General features: G+C 36.6%; 1 protein-coding gene across 2 annotated transcripts in view; it reads left to right on the forward strand.

The window, feature by feature from the left end:
* LOC121383473 overlaps positions 1-22496 on the forward strand; it is a 73649-nt gene that overhangs the window by 41259 nt on the left and 9894 nt on the right. Inside the window, exons 1-2 of one of the 2 annotated variants that reach the window (XR_005959300.1) lie at positions 14556-14601; positions 15142-15308. The exons of the other annotated variant lie outside the window; for it this stretch is intronic. The gene's annotated coding sequence lies outside the window, so the exon portion shown is untranslated. Of the gene's footprint in view, positions 1-14555; positions 14602-15141; positions 15309-22496 lie in introns of those variants that run through there. 2 annotated transcript variants of the gene reach the window in all.

Below are 22496 nucleotides of genomic sequence, written 5' to 3' on the forward strand. Positions count from 1 at the left end.
TACCAAGTGATAAGTATGTTGCTACCTGACTTTCAAACTCATAAAAGATATCACAGTTATACTGATTATAAAATGTTGAATATTGTGGGGGAAAATAAACAAATGCACAGAAAATATCATGGTCGGTTAAACTGATTTGCTTATTGATTTTAAGCCAAACAACAGTGTCGAAAAATATTTCACTCAAAGTTATAAAAGGTGCCAGCTTGTCACGAATCATAATTATGCTCCCACCTCCTTTCTTTGATTTTTGCCTAGATATTACAAACGTTTTATATCCATCAACCGTGCATTTGTCTTTTTTTTCAAACCAACATTCACACAATAATACTATACTCTTCAAAAGAAGAAACGCAAAACCACATTGTCGTAACATTTGGAGAATTGATTTAATTATTGAATGGTGAGTCCGATAATTACCAAATGTTGCAGGATTGTTCACAATTCACTCTAGTCCATTGTGAGTAAGTGATAGGACACACCACCAAGGTCAAGGTCATCTGGAGTCAATACCGGTTGTGGCCTCCGCGTGTGTTGACAACTGCCTGGCACCGCCTGCCCATTGAAGCAACCAGAGTACGGATGACGTCCCGGGGGATGGTGGCCCACTCGGCCTGCAAGGCTGCTGCCAGCTCGGGCAGGGTCTGGGGCTGTGGTTGTCGCTGTCGGAGGCGTCGGTCCAACTCGTCCCATAGATGCTCAATTGGGTTCAAATCCGGTGATTTCGATGGCCAAGGAAGGACATTAATGTTGTTGTTCTGTAGGAAAACCGTTGTGAGACGTGCTGTGTGAGGCCTGGCGTTGTCATGTTGGAACACTGCGTTGGCGTTGGCCATAACTGGAACGATGTGTGGCCGGAGGATCTGGTCAATGTAGCCCTGTGCATTCAGGTTGCCCTGCACGTGAACCAGGTCAGTTCTGCCAGTGTGTGAGATGGCTGCCCACACCATGACACTATCCCCGCCGAATCTGTCCACTTCCTGCACGCAGTTTGCCGCATAACGTTCACCACGACGCCTATACACGCGACATCTTCCATCATGACGTCGGAGCAGAAATCGGGACTCGTCACTGAACCACACCTGTCTCCATCGCAGTTGAGGCCATTGTCGATGAACCTGGCACCACTGCAGTCGGAGTCGACGGTGTTGTGGTGTTAAGATGACACCTCAAACTGGACGTCTGGCACGAATTCCTACCTCACGTAGGCGGTTCCGTACGGTCTGGTCGGATATCCTGCGCAAACCTGGTATTGCTGCGGCTGTGGAGGTGGCAGTAGTCAATCGTTCCCGAAGGTGGCGTACCCGGATGTAGCGGTCCTGCCCGGGGGTAGTGACCCGTGGTCGACCGGATCTAGGGAAGTCACGTGTTGATCCATGTTGCTGGTAACGGTCCCACAGTCTGGAGATGGTGCTTGGGGACACATGGAATGCCCTGGCAACGGCCGTTCTGGATTCGCCTGCGTCTAGTCGGCCGATGGCATTGTTTCTCTGCGGTTCACTGAGACGTGGCATGTCCTGGATTGTCAACTGTCGGCCAGATACAGAGGCCAGGCAAGCGAACACCCTGCACTTTTATACTGTCGGTGTTCATGTTGTACGTGCAGACAACGCACGTGCAGTGGTGACATGGTTTGCACGTGGCTGCGTTTTTGCGAATATTCACATTTTGGAACTTTATTGTACAGTAGCTGCGTTTTATCGAATGTAACCGTGGGAATGTGTTTGGGACATGCAATGACCTTATATTCACAAAGCATGAACCGGTAGGAAACATAAAATCGGAGTTATAACCCATTTGTACCCTTTTGCGTTTCTTTTTTTGAAGAGTATATATCAAAATTACAACAATAATTACGAAAATTTGAGTCATTCCACTTAGTGACAAAACCACCATTAATGTTCCAAGAAATTATTTTTAAACGAGAAATCGTTGGTTGTGCATTCTCCTGTGAATCCTATGCAGGCTGTGATCCCTCCGACCCAGTGTATAGCACCCCATTAATATACAGTTTGTCCCGTACCAGTGCTGCCCTCTTTCCACGTTCCCTGGCTTGTTTGAAAACAGGTAACAGTGTTTTTCTTCGTTCTTGTACAATCTTTGGAAACTGTTCGCCGATTGAGAAGTTAGTATTTTTTAGTTTACGACTAGATCTCATGACTACATCGCGTTGAGGGTAACAACGGAATTTGATTACTATTGGACGTTGCTTACCAGCAGATAGTTTTCCAATCCTGTGAGCCCTGTCTATTTCTAATGGTTCCTGGTAATCAAGGTTAACAACATAAAATTTCTTAATAACTTCTGTGCAGTTCTCTGCTATGTTAAAGAAGAGTAAGTTATCGCTGATCAATTATTTCCTCGGACAGTTTATTGTTAGCTACCTGCATATAATCAAATGACTTGCGAAGTATGCTTAGGTCTGACTTAACATCTTTTATATCGCTCTTGTCCTCTTCCAATATTGTATTGATAAACTGTTGACTTACTTCTACATCTCTTACTCTTTCCCCGAGTTGCTTTACCTCAGTTTTTATCACAGAGATTGATTTTTCTATTGCATCTAATTTTTCAAGTCGCTTAAAAATACAGTCCATTTTAGCACTCAGTTCTTGGGCCCAGGACTGTTATAACTGGTATGATAGCTTACATTTCATGTAATAATTAGTATAACAAATATATATGTTATAACTGGTTTTAAGGCTTTGCTTTGTTTGACAAATTGTTTTTCTAAAGTTGTTAAGAGCTTCTAGCAACCAGCTACAATACCAGGGAGTACAATTTACCATCTGAGTGTAGGATAAGGTTACTGTGCACACAGCTGGAAACACCCATGACCCTTTCCAGTGTTGCCATCCAAAGATAATTTGTTATTGTTTAAAATTACTTCCTGCCGCCAGTACATTTTCAAAGTATTAACAACACAGACCCAATTAGGTGTCTCAGAGCTGCTGCGAAATTAAACGTTTACTGTATGCCACGTGGACTCACTGCAAGATAACATTATTCTTGACTTGAGATTCACACAATTTGTCACATATGCTGGACTGTAAGAAAAACTGTTTATAAAATAGCTTGCTCTGGCATGCTGGTTGGAGCTGTTTGTGTTCAAGTTCCAGAAACCAGAATTAATTAAATAGTTCTTCATCTAATTACATCATGATGTATTATTATCAGCAGACAAAACGTTTAAGGTTTATACTAAAACAAATAACTGCTAGCATCTAAAAGCAAAATATTTAGTAAAAGTTAAGTTTTCGATTTTTAAGTGCATTCCAAAGTTTTCAGTGCAGTTTTCTCAGATTGAAGTGGAAAGCAGATAAGTGGTTCTGGCACTAACCCCTCGAAATATATATATGTATATGTGTATATGTGTGTGTGTGTGTGTGTGTGTGTGTGTGTGTGTGCGTGCATGCGTGCGTGCGTGTGCGCGTGTGTGTACATATACATAAACATATACTACCTAGTTCAAAATATACCATAATATTAGTTGTGGAGCCTTTAACTTTTACAAAAATTTAATCAACTTCAAAGTATCCCCATATTTCACAAGTAATATAACATACTTGAAATGTAGAGAGTATGAAAGTGGGCCCGGCGACCTAGTTACATTGTCACACCTAGTATGCAATGCAGTTGTAACCGATGGTGTGACTTCAGAGGAGTACGTATGTGACGACGACAACCTATCACCTATACTTCCGTGTCCGGTAACAGCATCGTCAATGAGGTGTTAGCTATCCGTGTCAAGTGTTATCTCTGTATTGGATCAAGATATTTTTCATCAAAAATGGTGATGCGTTCGATTTCTCCCGTCCGTCAATGGCCACAGCTGTCGAGTATCGATGTCTCTCCTTGCAATCGGAGAATTAATCTTTCTAGCTCTGCAGCTTTGATGCCACGACCCAATGCGCGACAAACATTATTACTAGACGTAGGTGAATTAATTGTTGAATTTCTAAAATTTGTTCTTCCACAAAACAACTGGTGTATTTTGCTATTGGAATTTTCTTCTAAATTCACGTTTGCTAAAACCTAGATTATGCTATCCGCTTATGTTTAATTCCACAATTTGTTGAAATTTTAAAACATAACGACGTTGTTTATTATATGCACAGCGGTACAACTGATTGGGTGATTGATTGATTGATTTTTGATCGCATAACAATTTTTTGAACGCTGGACAAATTTCAGTGTAAAGTTGCTATTAAAATGGTTTTGTTTGATGACTATGAAGGCACACGTCCATTATGGAGTGTCACCGTAGAACGTTTGCTTAAATGTCAATAAACGTAGTACCGTGAGCTCGATTAATTACATCTAATTTGCAAAGTTATCAAATTCTTAAAGTATGTGATCTAAAAAATATCACATACTTTGATTACAATGGATATGTACATGTATGTATATATATATATATATATATATATATATATACAATTGAATAGGCCTTTCACTCATGTTTATGTACTCGTCAGATCAACGTACATGTGCGAATGTTTCGAGGCTGCCGTGTCACGTTTGATGGGACCCTGAAAAGGGTCCACACCGAAATTTCGGATTCTACGTCATCTGAAGAAGTCAAGAGTAGTGTCTTCTGAATCCTGGCCAAGGTTCTTGGTTATACACTTCTTCAACTGATGGAGCTTTTACTGATTGTAATATTAAAAATGTGGGGAAAGTGATCGCGAGAAAGAATGACATATATATATATATAGATATATATATATATATATATATATATATATATATATATATATATATATATAGAGAGAGAGAGAGAGAGAGAGAGAGAGAGAGAGAGAGAGAGAGAGAGAGAGAGAGAGAGAGAGAGAGAGTATTTTAGATGAACTGCACGTGTGAGGTGTGAATGATAGATCCGGTTTATACAATGAGCAAGTGATTTGATAATTTGGTAGACGTGTCAACAGAGCAGGTGTGTATCGCACCTTAATCACCATCATCCCTAACGTATAACATAATGCCGGATCCATTGTCACAATGAAAATGTATGTAAAAAGCAACCAACTTACAAACAAAAAAAGCCAAATTAGAAATTATTTTTCGAACCTTTTTTTTGCGTAACCTATTTTCAAAATAATATAATATAAAATAATATAAAACAATACATATCTTCTTGAAATAAAATCTTATATAATGAAATAATTTAATGCATAAAAACATTCATATTAATTCAGTTGTTTTCCTATTTTCCTTTTAATTACCATGACGAGAAAATATAAAACATTGCACACATTGTGCGCGAACGACCAATAGTTTACTCAATAGTTTATTCCGCGACCCGAACACGAACGAAGCAATTGTTCGCGCAATCTTTTCAGCCTTGACGTTTCCATAAACAGGAGTTTATTGTCACAGCTTTTAACGAAGCAGTTTTGGGGCACTGGGACGCCAACTCCATGTCATTCAGTGAAGGTAGTAGTATATAATATCGAAATTGATTGCTCTGTAACGTAGAAGTTAACTTTGCAAGCGCCATAAAATTTTAGTTGAAAAAGTATGTACGACTGTAAGCCTACATGTCGGAATTTAACGTGCTTATATCAAATTTATGTTCAAACACGTTCACTGGAGGGGGGGGGGGGGGCGGCGGAAGGGGAGGAGGTCACAGATTGACTTGCGCCAGAAAATGTTCTCCAAATGAGAACAGGGGGTAGCGGCAAAAGAAGGCATCTGGAATTTGGAGAAAAAAAAAATTATAACAAGGAATTATATAATGAGCTGTCACGTTGCATATTAACATTATGTACATTTTACTACAGTCATTGACTGTACCATCTTTACCAACAAGCGATGAAACATCCTGTTAGTATCTCCTAGTGGAGTGGTAATCTTCTTAAGGACGACCACCTGATAGTGGATCATGGAAGCAATCACGACTGTGCCCAACATCCTTTCCACTGCCTTGTTTCATAGATACGATTAGGATATCGGAATACTGTTTTGTCATCAGATTGGATACTCTTCACTATGTAAGAGATATTAACATACATCTGTCACATGTTACAAATCAAGCCAAGTTGTTTAATTTAGCATGTTATGGTCAACCACAATGTCAGTATATGACATAATCCTTCGGTGAGCAGATAAATACTTTCGAACCAAATCCACAAACATTAGATCCAAGTGTATATGGTTGATCACGAGAAGTGACTCCGAAATCTCTTATACCAACTATCGTCCCTGATATATTGCTGGCTTCAGAAGAGTTGCTGAAATTGATAAGATCCTCAAGTGATAGTGAATATTCATGTAGAACACACAAATGTGGATGTAACAGTTCCAACCAATGTGATATTAATCAATAAAATAATGTTATTTATTCTGCTTGTTGTTTTAAATGCGTTTTGATCTCAACGCATATTTGTATTACAGTCAAATGTTAATATCCCACTTTCAAAAGTCGGGACTGAACTTGTGTCGTGCTTTTCACAGGTAGGTAGGTAACTAGGTTAACGTGCTTATATACCACTTCCTCACCAACCGAGGTACCATTAGAGTAGATGAACAAATGTGATAAGACCAAAATGTACAAACTAGCGTCCGTATATTGCTGGCTTCAGAAGAGTTGCTGAAATAGATAAGATGCTCAAGTGACGTGAAAATTCATGTAGAATACACAAATGTGGTTGCAACAGTTCCAACCTGAAATGTAAAATTTTTGGTGGCCAGGTTTGTTTCAGTTACCGAACCATGCTATTCATTTGAAAGAAAAAGAGGAGAGGATGAAGAATAAATAGTAAAATCTAGGAGTGGACCTGGGGGGTTACATATCACGACCATCCCCCTCCTCCCTCCGTTGAGGTCAAAACATTTTTAAAAATTATTATTATTATTTTACAATGCAATATTAGGTTATCCATATAGAATAGATGTCCATCGAACATATAGACAAAAGGATCAGCTAGGTCCCCCCCCCCCCCCCCCCGACGCACGTACCCACCCTCTCCCGCCCCCAACCAGTTCCACCACGGTACAGGAAATGAGTACCGGGGTAAAATAATCTGGTTTGCTTCTGCATACATTTGCATATATCAGCAAATAATTTATTTACTTTTTACTGGGACGTTGTTTCTTTGGAGTTTGGTATAATATGTGGTATGCAGACTCGTCTTAATTGAACGCTGTCAGCTTATTTGACAACTGAAAAATTGAGTAGATCAAATGACACAGGTAACAAGACTTGGTGTCACGGGATTCATAAAGGGAGTTAATTTGTTAAGCACTTTACAAAAACAAAAAGTGTTACCATTTTATGAATTATTGAAGTGGACTTAGCAATTTACGAGTGCCACTAGTTGTGGACGAGGGCACTCTTAGATTACGTCGAACTTTACTAGTAACTTATGTTTATACTTCTTTGTGAAACGCTCTCCAGTCGTAGATTTACGTTTACGTGCAAAACTACGTTTACGATGGCCGGGAGCCTATTTGACTAAACATCGTAAATTTACGTTTACATGTAAAACTTACACCTGTCGTACGTCTACCTCTACGTGTACGTTTACTCCATTTCACGAAGCCGGTCGTAGAAATACTACTAACTTACTTTGCACGTAAATCTACGTCTGTTTTCTTTTTCAACTCATTTAGCAGAAATTTTACATCTAATGCCGATTATTGATAAATCAATGTGCTCTAGTACTGTCATTACACCAAACAAACTCATAACTTTTAAAAAGAAAGAAGGAATAAACTTGATAAAGTTTGGAAACCACCGTTTCCGGTGTACCATCAAATGGTTGTACTGTACCAAATAAAAACCTATAGGCGACCATGTTAACCTATGTAGTTAAACACACTATATTATGGGTCAATTTCCTATATTTGCTTTGGGGGTTGTGGGGGGGGGGGGGGGGGACTGATGGATCGGGTACAAACTCTATATCAGATTTTGGTTACAATGGTAAACATTAATGTGATAAAGGAAAAGGCTCACAAGTTGGGGGGGGGGGGGGCACGTATCCCCCGCCCCTCCGTTTCATACTGGCCTATTAGGGCATGTCGATATGCACTTTAAAAAAAAAAAAACCCCACCATTTATGGTGATTTCAATTGCCAGCGCCCGGGGAAAGGCAAGTATTGCGTCCCCTTACCAGTGGACCGTTAGCACTCCCCACGTCCCTTTCACCAGTATAGAATTTTGCGCCCAGGGCAACCGCTCTGGTGGCCCCGCCCACGCTATGCCACTGTTTGGGTGTATTTTGGGTGTGGTTGTTTTGTTGTTGCTTTTTTTTTCTAGACAACTTTAACCCCTATCAAAATAATAGTCAGTTAAGTAGGCAGTCATTTGTGTATGGATATAATATTTTATTTCTAAATTGTAGAGAAAATATTATGTTGAATTTGAAAAAGATGAAAGTAAAACATTGTACATTGTCAAATATACGTTTTAAAATAATACGTTTGATAGCAGGGGCGGATCTAGACATTTGTAAAGGGGAGATTGTAAAAGGAGCAATTTGAGTTTGTGAAAGGCAAATGAGCAGAGGTCCGAAAGGGATCCACATATATTCGTAATAACAGAAGAACAGAACAGAAGACGAACAGAAGAACAGAAGAACAGAAGAAGAAGAACAGAAGAATTTATTTACACTCTGGCCGTTCAGCAACGGCATAGGAGGGCTACATAATATAAAGGAACATATATATATATATATATATATATATATATATATATATATACATGAAGAATTTGGGATTTACAATATAAATGTATATATGTACACACATTCACTTCACAATATACACATGACAAGATGGTGGTTGACAATATATGCAATAAATAAGTTATTTTCCAGTATAAACAGTACAATCCTTAAATACTGTTAGTTTGGGTGCATTTTGAGCGTTTAAAGATATTAGTAATAACATTTATTAATTTTGATAAATTCTTTAATACACTGATTCGTTTACTGTTCATGAGTTGTTTGAATTTGAAAGTATTTGGTCGTGTATAATAATATGGATGTAGAAACTGGACCCTGGAATCATGAAAATATTTACAAACGAAAATATAATGGTATTCGTCACCAATGTCTATTTCATCACATAGGTTACATAGCCTGTCTTTCTTAGGTATGTTATTCCAGCGTCCAGTTTCAATAGGCAAATAGTGATTAGATAATCTGAATTTCAAAATAATTGTCCACATCTTTTCAGGGATAATAGTAAAATATTTTTCTAGACTGAGGTGTTCTTTGTAATATCTGTATGTAGTGCCTTTCGATGAGAGTTCTATTTCGTTACTCCATGTTTGTAAATATTGGTCATATTGTGTATTTTTTATTTGTTGAGAGAGGACCTTAACTGATACAAAAGATTGGGAAAGCCAGACATCGCTCATTCCTAAATTATTCAGGATATTTTTTACTGTAGTGATCCAGTTATAATTGGTATTATTGCTAAGATGGTCTAATAACATTGCTCTATATAATAAGAAAGATAGTGTAGATTGTTTCCCCGATACAATTCGTGCCCTATAACAGACCATTCGTCTGTATATAGTTAGCTCGATAGGCATTCTCCCCAGCTCTCCATATAACATAAATAGTGGTGTCGATTTTTTTACTGGTAAAATATGTCTGAAAAAATGTATTTGGACAGCGTTTAAGATATCAGTTTTCTCATGTCCCCAAATTTCTCACCCATGTAGTAAAACTGGAAGGATCATCGAGTCGAACATTTTAAGTTTACAGTCGACTGACAGAAAATGTTCTTTGGCTTTTACAAGTACAAAATACATTGCTTTGGTAGCTTGTTGTTTAACTCTCATGTTTGTAATTCGGAAGTTGTTTTTATTAGTAAATGTAATTCCTACATATTTATACTCTTTTATGTTTTCTAAAGCAGTGTTTCCTATCTTGAAAATATGTCTGTACTCTTTAGCTGTACCGTTAAAAATAATTACCTTCGTTTTAGTGATATTAATTTTAAGTTTCCATGTCTTGCAATATTCATAAAAGGTGTTTAACGTATGCTGTAGGTCAGATGCAGTTGTTGCTAAGAGGGCTGTATCATCAGCATATAGCAGACAGATAAGTTGAAGACCAACGTCAATTGGGTTTTCGGGATTATCTGGGATAGGGAAAAGCCCTTCACATCCATGACTGAATAAGTAGTCTTCTAAATCATTTAAATATAAAGAAAATAAAACAGGTGATAAATTTTCGCCTTTCCGGATACCGTTGTTGCATGGAAATAGCCCGGAGTGTTGGTTGTTTACATATACAAGTGATTTAAGGCCTTGGTACATCTGGTGTATGATTCTAAAGAATTTGCCGTTTATATTATTATATAATAACTTTTGCCATAGATTAGTTCGTGAAACCATGTCGAAAGCTTTCTGAAAATCAACAAACGCGCAGTACAACTTCTTTTTTCTTTTTTTCAAGATATCTATCAAATTATGTAAGGTGAATATGTGGTCTGTTGTGGAGTAGCCTTTACAAAAAGCAGCCTGGACTTCACTCATATTATTTTCTTCAATAAATATATTTAAACGGTTATTGAGTATAGATCTAAATAACTTAGAACAACAGCAAAGCAATGTGATCGGTCGGTAGTTTTCAGGCGATAGGCGGTTTCCTTTATTTTTAAAAATTGGTATGATGATACCATTGAGCCATTCCTCCGGCAAAACACCGTGCTCGATGAGTATGTTAAACAGTTTAACGTAAACTGGCAAGAGAATTGTTGCGTTTGATTTAATGTACTCGTTAACGACTTTGTCAATACCAGCAGCTTTATCATTTTTAAGGTGTTTTATGCCTTTTAAAATTTCATCTTCGCTGAATTGTCCATTAATAATACTGTCATTGTTTACTTCATTTAGTGCTTCGTCCATATTAAATTCGGGTGTATTATCATCATTCGGTTCGCCCTTGTTTAAATTACTGAAGAAATTGAAGAATTCATTTACTGGGGGAACGTTTATGTCCGATTTGCGTGGTCCCTTTAATATTTTATAGAATCCCTTGGAATCGTCTAGTCGTAATGTTCTCATTTTCCTTTCAGTTTTAAATCTGTGTTGTGAGTATGCGTTAGAAATACATTTCTTATAGGACTTACTGGCATTAATTAACCTCTTTTTATTTTCTGTTGTTTTGTGTTTTGAGTATAATGTTTTTGATTCATGATACTGCCTTCGCAAATATTGACATCTTACCCAAAACCAGGGTCGCTTATTAGCAGTGGACTTTTTATCACGGTTGTTAGCGCGATCACGCACCTGACAAAATGTTGAGACTGCCGAGTCTAAAAATAGATTTTTCAGCGTGTCGGCTGCTTGGTTAACACGTGCTTGTATATCAACAGATTCATCGTCCAGTACTAAGAGGATTGTTTGAACTAAGTTATTATCGATATTATTGATATATTCCTCTCGTTTACTTACGATCCACTTACGAATGTTACTGGGCGCGACTTTATCACTTATATTCTTCCTAATATCGACATGCGTGTTTGAGTAAGTATTGCATTTATATGTAAGTGCTAATGCACAATGAATATCTGAGAAAAGTGGGTCAAAATCACAAATATCGAAATCAGTTACATTTTCAAAAACATGGTAGGTACCGATTGCGTAATCGATCAGGCTTGAGTCTTTGCTGGTTACTTTCCCTATGTTTTTATCATTTCCACATCTACCGTTTAGAATATATATATTATGTACTTTACACAGCTGTACAAGTTTTGCCCCATGTCCATTAACCCTTCCCTTGTCCTGGCTTTCCCTATCTCTAGGAATATCGATATTATCCAGCTTTGATATATCATTTAGGAAATTTTCCATATCAATATTATCAATAAAGATATCATCATCAAGAGTAATATAATCAGGATAACATTTGGTTGTGGCATTGAAATCACCCAATAACAGCAAAGGTTTTCCTGATTCTACATTTTGAGAGATTTCATTTTCTATAATGTCAAAAGTGTCTTCTTTAAAATATGGTGATCCAGTAGGTGGGATATATACAACACCTACTGTTAAGCAATTACCATCACCTTTCTGAGTTTGGATGTCTGTGATACTAAACCAAGATATATATTGAGAGGATATTTGTTCGGTGACTTTGACAATATTAGATAATTAATTTTTTACACCAATAACAATGCCGCCGGATGACCTTATACCTTTTCTATTATTGAAATAAGTTGTGAATCCTGGAATAAGTTTTAGCATACTGTCAGAGTCATCAGTTTTACTTTCAGTGAAACATAAAATGTCATATTTTGAAATAAAGGATAAGAAGTCAGGTATAATTAGTTTACTTTTTAACCCACAGACATTCAAACTTAGAATTTTTAACTTGACACAATCATTGTTAATATCAAGGTATTCTGTCCCATCAGTAACTTGTGTATTTTCAACAGAATGTTCTGTCTTCTTGTTCTGAATACTATCTTGGGGCTGATTTTCTGTGTGAAGTAAATTTCTGCAGTGAGTATTACTATTAGTATGGGGTTGCTTTACAATGAAAGGTAAATTATTTTGGTAAGTGATATTACTAGATTGGTTAGATATGATAGTTTGCTATGCATAACCAAGATTCTGGTGAGTAGCTGTATTTACAAGATTTTGTGAGTTACTCACAGGTGAAATGCTAATTGGATTGTTAACATGGAGGTCAGAAATCACAGTCTGTTCAGAATGGTGTAAGTTAGAGTAGGCATTAATGTCTATTAACTCATTATGTGAACTATCTTTACCTATATGGTTGTAAGGAGTATCAACATGTACTCTATTTTGTGAATAACTAGGGAAGTAAGCATCAGTATGTACAACATTTGGTAAATTATTTACAAATAGGTCAGTAGCAGAACTGTTAAAAATTAAATCATTATGTGGAATGGTATCTGTCTCTCTATTTTGACAACCATAAGTAGTATTACTATCTGCAATCATAGTTGCATGACTATTATGGTAGCTATAGGTAATATCAGTATCAGCATGTACACTATTTTGTGAATAATTACCAGGGTAAGTGTCAATATGTACAGAATTGTTTGACTTACTCACAAGGTCACTAGCATCACAGTTAATGGTTAATTTATTATGTGAGATCATATTTGTATCTCTATTACTATATTGTGAGTAATTATAAAGATGATGAACACGAGAAGAGACGCGTTTTCGGGACAGTTTACTACACACCCATGTCCAGACCACGGTACGGCCCTGCGTTTAATGGGAGCTGGTACAGGAAATAGGTACTGGTTGGAAAATATCGTCTGGTTTGTTGCTGCATACATTTGCATATATCAGAAAATATGCATACTCGTCATAATTGAACGCTATCAGCCAATTTAAAAATTAAAAAAAAAAAAAAAAGAGGGGATAAAAAAAAAGAGTTGTTTTTGTTTAATGACACCACTAAAACACATTGACCCGTAACAGTTCAACTGCTCGTGGCCCACAGCTCCGGGGCGTAGCTTCACTTGAGGAGGGAATATGTAGTAGTGTTGATATAAAATGCTCCTACGGGCAGTAGCTAGTGGGAATTTCCCTATTAGCTCAGTTGGTAGAGCACTGGACTCTCGTACTGAGAGTCTGTGATTCGAATCCCTTCAGTGAAGGTTGATATTTTTCTGTTACACGTGCAAAACGTACCTTACGATGTTTAGTGAATTTGGCTCTGGTGCTTATAAAACTTTAGCCCGAGTACTCTGACTGTAAGAGAGCTAGACGGACATTTGGACATAATGAGAGCGTATTTATGTCCAAATGTCCGTCTAGCTCTCTTACAGTCAGAGTACTCGGGCTAATAAAACTTGAGTCTAGACTCGAGACTGTAATAAAGTCTAAGACGTGAATGTCATAGCAACGCCATACAATTTTTTTTATGTGTGTGAGGTCATTGGAGATTGAGTCTGGACTCCAAAAGTTTTATAATTCAACTAGCTTTTCAGACGAAGTACGTATTGCTATTTAATTAAACTTTTGTTAATCATAATATAGAAAGATGATATGTAGTAAATACAGAACCACATACCAGTTGTGTTGCCATACTATTTATTGCACTCGTTATAGTGCGCAGAATGTATACCACTCGACTCTGGGTGGGAGCTGGTACCGGGCTGCGATACCTATATATATATATATATATATATATATATATATATATATATATATATATATATATATATATACTTACCGTACTTAAGTCCGATGGCTTAAACTCTACACCACTGAGGTTCATTTTTGGTTCAATTTTGGTTCATTATTTATTTATTATTATTATTATTATTATTAAATTTATTTTATAGTTTATTTTATTTTATTTTATTTTATTTTATTTTGGTTTGTCTTGGGGTCCTTTATTGTTTAATCCAACTAAAACGTATTATCATTGGCATGGACCAGGCACAGTTGTTTTGAAATCGATCTTCCTTCTGCATGTGTATATTGCTCCAGGATATTGTCGTGTGATATAAATTACACCCAGTGTCGTTTCTAACAGTGGGCGGGTAAAACAATTATAAACAACCTGTTACCTATTGTATATCATATACATATAAGTGAGTGTGTGTGTGTGTTTTGTGTTGCATTAAACGAGCGAAACAGCCAATATTTTAGTAATAGTTGTTCTATTGCTTCTCTTTTCATGTGTTTCTTGGGATTTGTATATTGTATTTGTTTCTCTCTTCCCCTCTCTCATATTATCTCTCTCGGTCTCTGTCTCTCTGTCTGTCTCTCTCTCTCTCTCTCTCTCTCTCTCTCTCTCTCTCTCTCTCTCTCTCTCTCTCTCTCTCTCTCTCTCTCTCTCTCTCTCTCTCTCTCTTCCTTCTGTGTGCGTCTTTTCAAATGTCTGACTTTTCGCCTGTCTATCTTAGAAGGGACTATTTGCATATAACATACATAGACGTTAAAGAGTGCATGCCTAATATGCAAACTAAAAATACTAAGGTCACATTTTAGTGATGACAACTTTTGAATATCAATATCTCAACCTCTGAGAACGGAGTTGTGTGCTGGTGACGTTATATTTGAAATTTGTTGGTCATAATTTAGTATCGTCGTCATCACAATTATCATCCTCATCACTATCATCCACATGATCATGATGATAATGTTGGGGTTTTTTCGTTTTCTTTTCTTTACATAATTATTAACAGAAGATGGCGTGGACAGGAGCATATTTCTTTTTGATAATTTTGACTGGAGCCGTAGGTGCCTGCAACGTAAAACCAAGACGGACAGATATCACGGACTTCGGATATAAGAGCATGTTTCATGGATGGGTAGACGTTCAAGGACAGGGAGCGAACAATGACTATTGCAGGTATGTGTGTTTCACTCAAATATAGCTCTGAAATGAGGAGGCATTAACTGTTTCTGATTTAACTCTATATATTAAATACTTAGCAGGTATTTAAGTGAATATTTCATTCTATATGTAAAAAAAAAAACATGTTATATAAGTGTCCATCACAGTCGTTGTTTACGACACGAGTACCTAAATTATCATATTTTCCAAGCAAGAGCGAGTGTTGTAAACATCGTCAGTCATAGATACGAATGCAATAGTATGTTTATTACAGTATACTTATTCTGCTAAATTAATAAATATACATTCTAGTTCAATCAACCAAGTTTACAAGTTTATTTATTGCCTTAAGTTTTACAACTCATCAACATACATAATAAACATGTCTAAAAACAATATGTACAGTATAATGTTGGGGAGTTATTTTCACCTAATATGGTAAATGTCAAAAACACAATAATAATATAACTATACAGTATAAAACTAGATTAAATCAAGTTGTTTCTTAAATTATTTGTCCGAATTAAATATTTCTCAAGGTTACTGAGCTCTTTAATATTTTCAACAGTTGGATTAGCTTAAAAACACTAGTCGTCTGTAATAAGTTTCTTTTGTTTAACAACACCACTAGAACACATTGATTTATAAGTATCGGCTATTCGATGTCTAACATTTGGTGATTGTTTACATATGTTTTAGAGAAGAAACCCGGTACATGTTTCCATTAGTAGCAAGGGATCTTCCATATGCACTATCCCATAAACAAGATAACACATACCACAGCCTTTGATATACCAGTCGTATGCACTGGCTTGTTTGAAATAATACGCTTTAATAACATTTTGTCTTAGATTATTATATTGGTGACACTGCAGTGTAAAATGGAATTCATCTTCGATTTCATTGGAATTACAAACTGTACATAATATTTGTGTTTTTTCAACATTATATCTACCAAATTCTATATTTAACTTATGAACACATATTCTAATCTTTGCTAATTATTTTAAATAAAGCATTAGTATAGGTTTTTTTCAAATAGGTTTGTAACTTAAATTCGTTTATTAAATATTGATAACGACTTCCTTTTGAGGTTGTTTTTATTCTGCTATAGCATTCTTGCATAAATACATCCCGTAATCTTTCTTTTATTATGGTAAAAATATCATTATCTAACTTTTTGACCGGCCTCGGTGGCGTCGTGGTTAGGTCATCGGTCTTCAGGCTGGTAGGTACTGGGTTCGGATCCCAGTCGAGGCATGAGCTTTTTTAATCCAGATACCGATTCCAAACCCTGAGTGAGTGCTCCGCAAGGCTCAATGGGTAGGTGTAAACCACTTGCACCGACCAGTGATCCATAACTGGTTCAACAAAGACCATGGTTTGTGCTATCCTGCAAATTTATTTTGGGAAGCGCAAATAAAAGATTCCTTGCTGCTAATCGGAAAGAGTAGCCCATGTAATGGCGACAGCGGGTTTCATCTCAAAATCTATGTGGTCCTTAACCATATGTCTGACGCCATATAACCGTAAATAAAATGTGTTGAGTGCGTCGTTAAGTAAAACATTTCTGTCTTTATCTAACTTTTCTAAATTCCATATTTAACTTAAACCAATCCTGCCTATTTGTGTCTGATATTCGTTAACCAGCTGTCTTCGTATTGCTGCATTTCTACATAAAGAGCCCGTAAAATACAATTATTTGTGTTACATAACTTAATCCAAAATTTTAAAATTCTTAATTTCCTCACTATTGCATCGGAAAGCGCCTTAGTTCACTATATACAAAATCGTTACATGTGCCTTTATGTACATGCAATATTTCTATATTTGTAACTTTATGAAATCCCCATATTTCACAACCATAATTTAAAACACTATTTACATATATGTCGAATATAGATAACATTGTTTCAATATTAAAACAATTCTTAATGCAAATACCTAATACTGCAAACAGTGCTTTTCGACCTTGTTCTGCAGTTCTTTTCTGTGTGCGGTTAAACTTACCATTATAGAAAAACAAGAAACCAAAATAATTAAATAATCCATGACAGAGGATGTTTATAACACGAGTGCCTAAATTATTATATTTTCCGAGGGAGTGCGAGTGTCGAATGTAATATTCTGTTTATTACCGTAGAATTGTTCTGCTAAATTAATACATATACATTCTAGTTCAATCAACCAGTAGAAATGTGCCAGAAAGCAGTGCTAGAAAAACCGTCTAGCACACGTCCCCTAGACGGTGATGCGCCCTTTTCATTTCCGTAGGCGCCAACCTCACTTCCTGTTTTTGGCTTAGTTTGACTTAAAATCATTTCGGCCGCAGTTTGTAAACAGTCCGACACAGTTTATTTTGGCAGCCCGTCTAAATTGCTCAAATCACCTTAAAACCTTTTCGGTCGAGCACTCTAATTTTATTGTTTGGACTTAAATTGTTGTAGCTCTGTTTTTTTCTTGGTCTTTGACCAACTACTAAATTCGTATTCCAAATTCCGCCCACCTCAAACTTACCATAAATAAAAATAAAATAATGAACAGAACAATAATTAAACATATTTATTTTATTTATTATGTGGATTTTTGGTCTACAAATTGTTATTGTCAGTTGTGATTTGTGAATTCATCATTATTAAGGTCTATGACAGTCACTTTTTGGAACCTTGTTTTGACTTCGTACACAATAAATGAAACATATCCAACGTTAATTTTATCATATGATATATTTGACAAAAGGTAGTTTTTTTTATTTTTTTAAACTTAAACTTAATATTTTTTGTAGAATTATGAAAAATTAAATATACCGACCTGTAAACAGCGTTGTTTGCTTGTAGAAATTTAACAGGGGTCAAGGTTAGTAGACCAGTTTTTATTTTAATGTGGCGATGCATTATAATAATATAGCTAATTTTGAATTTGAATGACGTCAGAATTCCAATGACGTCACTTTGCACCTCCTTAGGGACCATAACAAAAGTATATTGAAGCCAGAGAGACTAAGTCACTTAGTCTTGATTCTGACCCCCAACCCCTCTCAAAAAGACTAAATGGGCAGCTGACTTTGGCTTCATCCAAATTGACGTTACAGAACAAGGTTTGGAAAAGACCAAAGGGAGACAGTAGTAATATAAAAGATACAAACAGTATTTATTCATGAATGCACATAGTGAAACAATGTTTTTAAACAGTGATATGAGGCCAACCAAGGCACTCTGAAAGGCTTTGTAACTATTATACTATACATCCAATGACAATATGCCCATTGGTATCTTTCATCAGACGCCAATGACATAAGCTCCAAGTTGGCCTATTTCTCAAGTCATATTTCCCAGCAATTTAAGATAATTTATGCTTCTTTTCTCTTCTTTTTTGCTGTTGCAATTGCCGTTTTTCGGCTCTATTCTGGAGGTAGTGACATACCTTTATGTGTTTGTCTTTGTCAGCGGGTGACAAAAACACATAGCTGCAGCCAAAGGTGCATGCTTCCCAATGACCCCGAATTGATGGACAGTTTTTGTCCACATTTCCAGGATCAGCTGGATTACCTTTCATACCAATGTATGTCATGTAATGGTCTGGGAAAGACGGATCAGGAGTTGGGGAGAAACTGTGTCCACCTTGTCTGTAGAGGTTGGACATGAAGGCTGCAGCTTTTGGTGGCTGCCTTGAACAGTGGGCGCAGGATTTCAATTGACACTTCACAAACTCTAATCCATGGCACCTACGTATGCAATGTGACATAAGAAATGCCATTTCAGTCTTGTACGAGGAGTCCTCTGTTACCTTTGGTTTCGAAAAGTAAGCTTTAATTCCCTCGAAGTCATTCTGGGGAATAACCTCAAAAGTGTCATACGTCTTGTTTTTCCAGTATGAGCCGGCTATTTTATAAGCATTGTCGAAGTCCAATCTGTCCTTTACCTCTGGATCATCAGTATACTCTGTATCCGATTCAACATGCCTGGGTAGTACAACAGATGTCAAATCCTTTGACCTAGGAGCCCAGGCATGCTCAATCGGATTTTCTTTCGAGTTCCCAGGAGCATGCTGGGTGATCCCAAGATAGTCCAGATTGAGACTTTTCCACAAATTGCCATAAATATACATATTATGGTAACACTTGACAGACCAATCTGGGCCACCATCAGTGATTAGGCCTACAGCATGTTTATCAGGAAACTGAGTTTTGAGGATCTCATGTAGATCGTTAGCATGATTCTGTGCTGTTGAGCTGTGATAACGAACAGGGCGAAGGTATATATGATGGGTCCCTGTACGAGGAACTACAAAGTGTAGCCTACCTTGGCTATCTCGCACAAACTTATTTTGACTTTCATCATTCAACTTTCTACCAGGTGGTGATAGTGACCTACTGCGGGATAAAGACAAAGAAGGACCTCGTTTGGGGGAGCAACTTCTTGCTCTAATACAAGGTTGCCTTGCTGGTGACTGTCCCCTTTTCTTTTCTAAGATCAAATAGCCAGATGGATTTAGTTTGGCGTTGGGCTCTGGAAAATCATGATCCTCATAATTTGGTTTGTCTTTGTTCATGAAAAATCGATCAATCTGGTGAAAAAAGAGAAGTGACTCTTATTAAAGAAAATCATCCTAAACACGCTCAAGATGTATAACAACAATTGTTTGTTTGTTTTTTGTTTTGTTTGTTTTATTACTTTATTATTTATTAGTGTTACACATGATTGCCAAACCACTTGTCATACTAAGAGAGCTAACTCTTTACGATCGTTACAACGGCAAAACATGTGTGGTACCAACATGACCGTTATAACGAGAGTTGACTGTAATACATACCTAGCCACCTTGATATCCTGGTTTGCATGGGCAGTAGGTCGACAATAAATACCTTGGCCAGTGTTTTGAAGCCTTTTGGGTTGTGTTTGTATGATGATTTTCAAGTTCAAAGCAAGTGAAGCCAAAAGTGATAAAAAGACTAAATGGAGATGTTGAAATCGTAAAGCATTGAAACATGCGCAGTGACGTAACAAAAATACCGTCCGTCTATATAGGCTGTATACTAGCCATAGTCATAGTTTTAAAACATGTTTTTCATATATAATTTTTGTTTGTGTCAAAGAAGGGGGAAAAAGAAAAGAATTTTGGCAAAAAGAGATGATGTTCTGTGAAATTAAATAAAATTATATCAAAACTTGTATGATTTAAGGAGACTGTGGGGTACTTCCATGTTAGTTCTAAAATGGACTGCAATCACAGGACTGTCATTTTGGCTTCGTCTTCAATAAAATATCACATATCTTAGTGTGATTTGTTTGACTATAGTATTGTCGGAAATAGAATAAAAATTAGTTTCGTCGATTATTTCTGTAATATTATGTAAATATCTATTTAATGATAGTGTACCTAATTTAGCATTTACTTGTTTTGGCTTTCATTGATGTACAAGGTGGTGTTTACTCTTGAAATTAAAATAAAGATGTGATTTGTGCACTTTACAGACTATAATAAAATTTGATCAACATGTGTCAATTTCATTGCTGTTAAATTATGTGAGGGACTGTTTCTGATGACGGTTTACCCCTATCCCTCTCCAAAATAAAATATTTGCAAACATTTATAAGTAACATTTGAGCAAAACTGTTAAGAAAATTTTGAGTTTGTGATCTATTATACCGGTATTAAAGGTGCTATCTCAAAGTTGCATAATGACAGCTATTGCAAATCATGTTTTATTGAATTTTGCTTTAACATTTAAAAACTACACCTTTAACTATATGCCCATAAACGATTATAGGAAATAATTTTATCGACTAATCTAATTTATTTATTCTGCAATTCAAAATAATCAGTTAACTAGCAGTTTTAAATTAAAAGTTTGTTTAAGGGTCAATGAAATTGACATACAGTAGAATCTCATTGGCTCGAACGCCCAACGGTCGAACCTACCGGTATTCTCGAACCAAGAACAATGTCCCGATTTTCTCTCTCTATTAAACCCTTTTTATTTTGGTGCTGATTGGTCGAATACCCCTAGGGTCGAACATAAGCTTTCTCTCGAACCAGTTTATTAGTCCGAACTGTAAAATTAAACATATATAGCTCGAACGACTAAGTCTATCCGAAGAAATACAAAAAATAATTTATATTTATTTACGAATTTTTCATTGACCCTTTCACGTCAGTCACAAAGTAAGTTAATATAAATTCGGAAGTGGAACGAATTAATCCTAGATCATATGCCGGCTTCTCATGTTGTTTATTTAGCATCTATCGGTAATTATCTTTCTAGTACAGATAATAGGCCTACGATAATCGTGAGCTGAATGAACCTTGCATGAAACACCAATCAATTGGTGAGCCTAGTTCGGCCTCGCCGGTTTACTTTAATCATTTAAATCGCTACTCTACGCATGAGCGTCGGCATATTTTGTTTTTAACTTGAAATACAGGAGAGATCAATGTAATGTAGTGATTGCAACAATAAAAGGTAAAGGGCCTCCGCCTGTGCTTCGTGCACTTTCATTCTTTTCTCAACGTTGTCAATATGTCGCAAAAGATTCTACAACAGCATAATAAAGAACGATTTTTTAAATTAATAAATATTTATAAATACAGACTACCAGTGTGTTTGTTATTTGTTTATTCAACGGTGATAAATAATAGTTACAAATATGTATCTCATCCGACATTTGAAGGCGACTTCGTTACTCATGAGTCAATCGGACCATCTCGCCCAAGCCAGTTTTACGGAAATATGCGAGGTATTCCGATTGGTTTTTGTGTTACAGAAGCACCCGACAACGGCCGAATGCATGGTTCGAACTACCCGATGGGTCGAACAGACTTTGATGCACCGACAGTGTTCGAGCCAATGAGATTCTAATGTATATCATCAAAATGTGTTATAGTCTGTTCCAATAAAGGTCACAAATCTCCTGTTTACTGACAACTTTATTTTAATTTCAAGAGTAAACACCACCTTGTACATCAATGACAATCTAATTAAAGTTAGCTCCACTATTACATGTGGATCTAACAGTAGCCCGTTGGAGCTCATGTCCAGCTGACCTTTCATTCGACCAATCAAAACCTTACTTGCAAAACCATGCCAGTGATTTAAAAAGAATTTGAAAACATTCGGGATTATGCCGAGGGTAATACGAAATGATTCGGGTGAATTACGAAGTATGCCGGAAACTAATTTCAATATAAAGTTTTTATAAAAAT

The sequence above is a fragment of the Gigantopelta aegis genome, chromosome 10 (genome assembly GCF_016097555.1).
Source record: "Gigantopelta aegis isolate Gae_Host chromosome 10, Gae_host_genome, whole genome shotgun sequence".
Classification (NCBI taxonomy): Eukaryota; Metazoa; Mollusca; class Gastropoda; order Neomphalida; family Peltospiridae; genus Gigantopelta; species Gigantopelta aegis.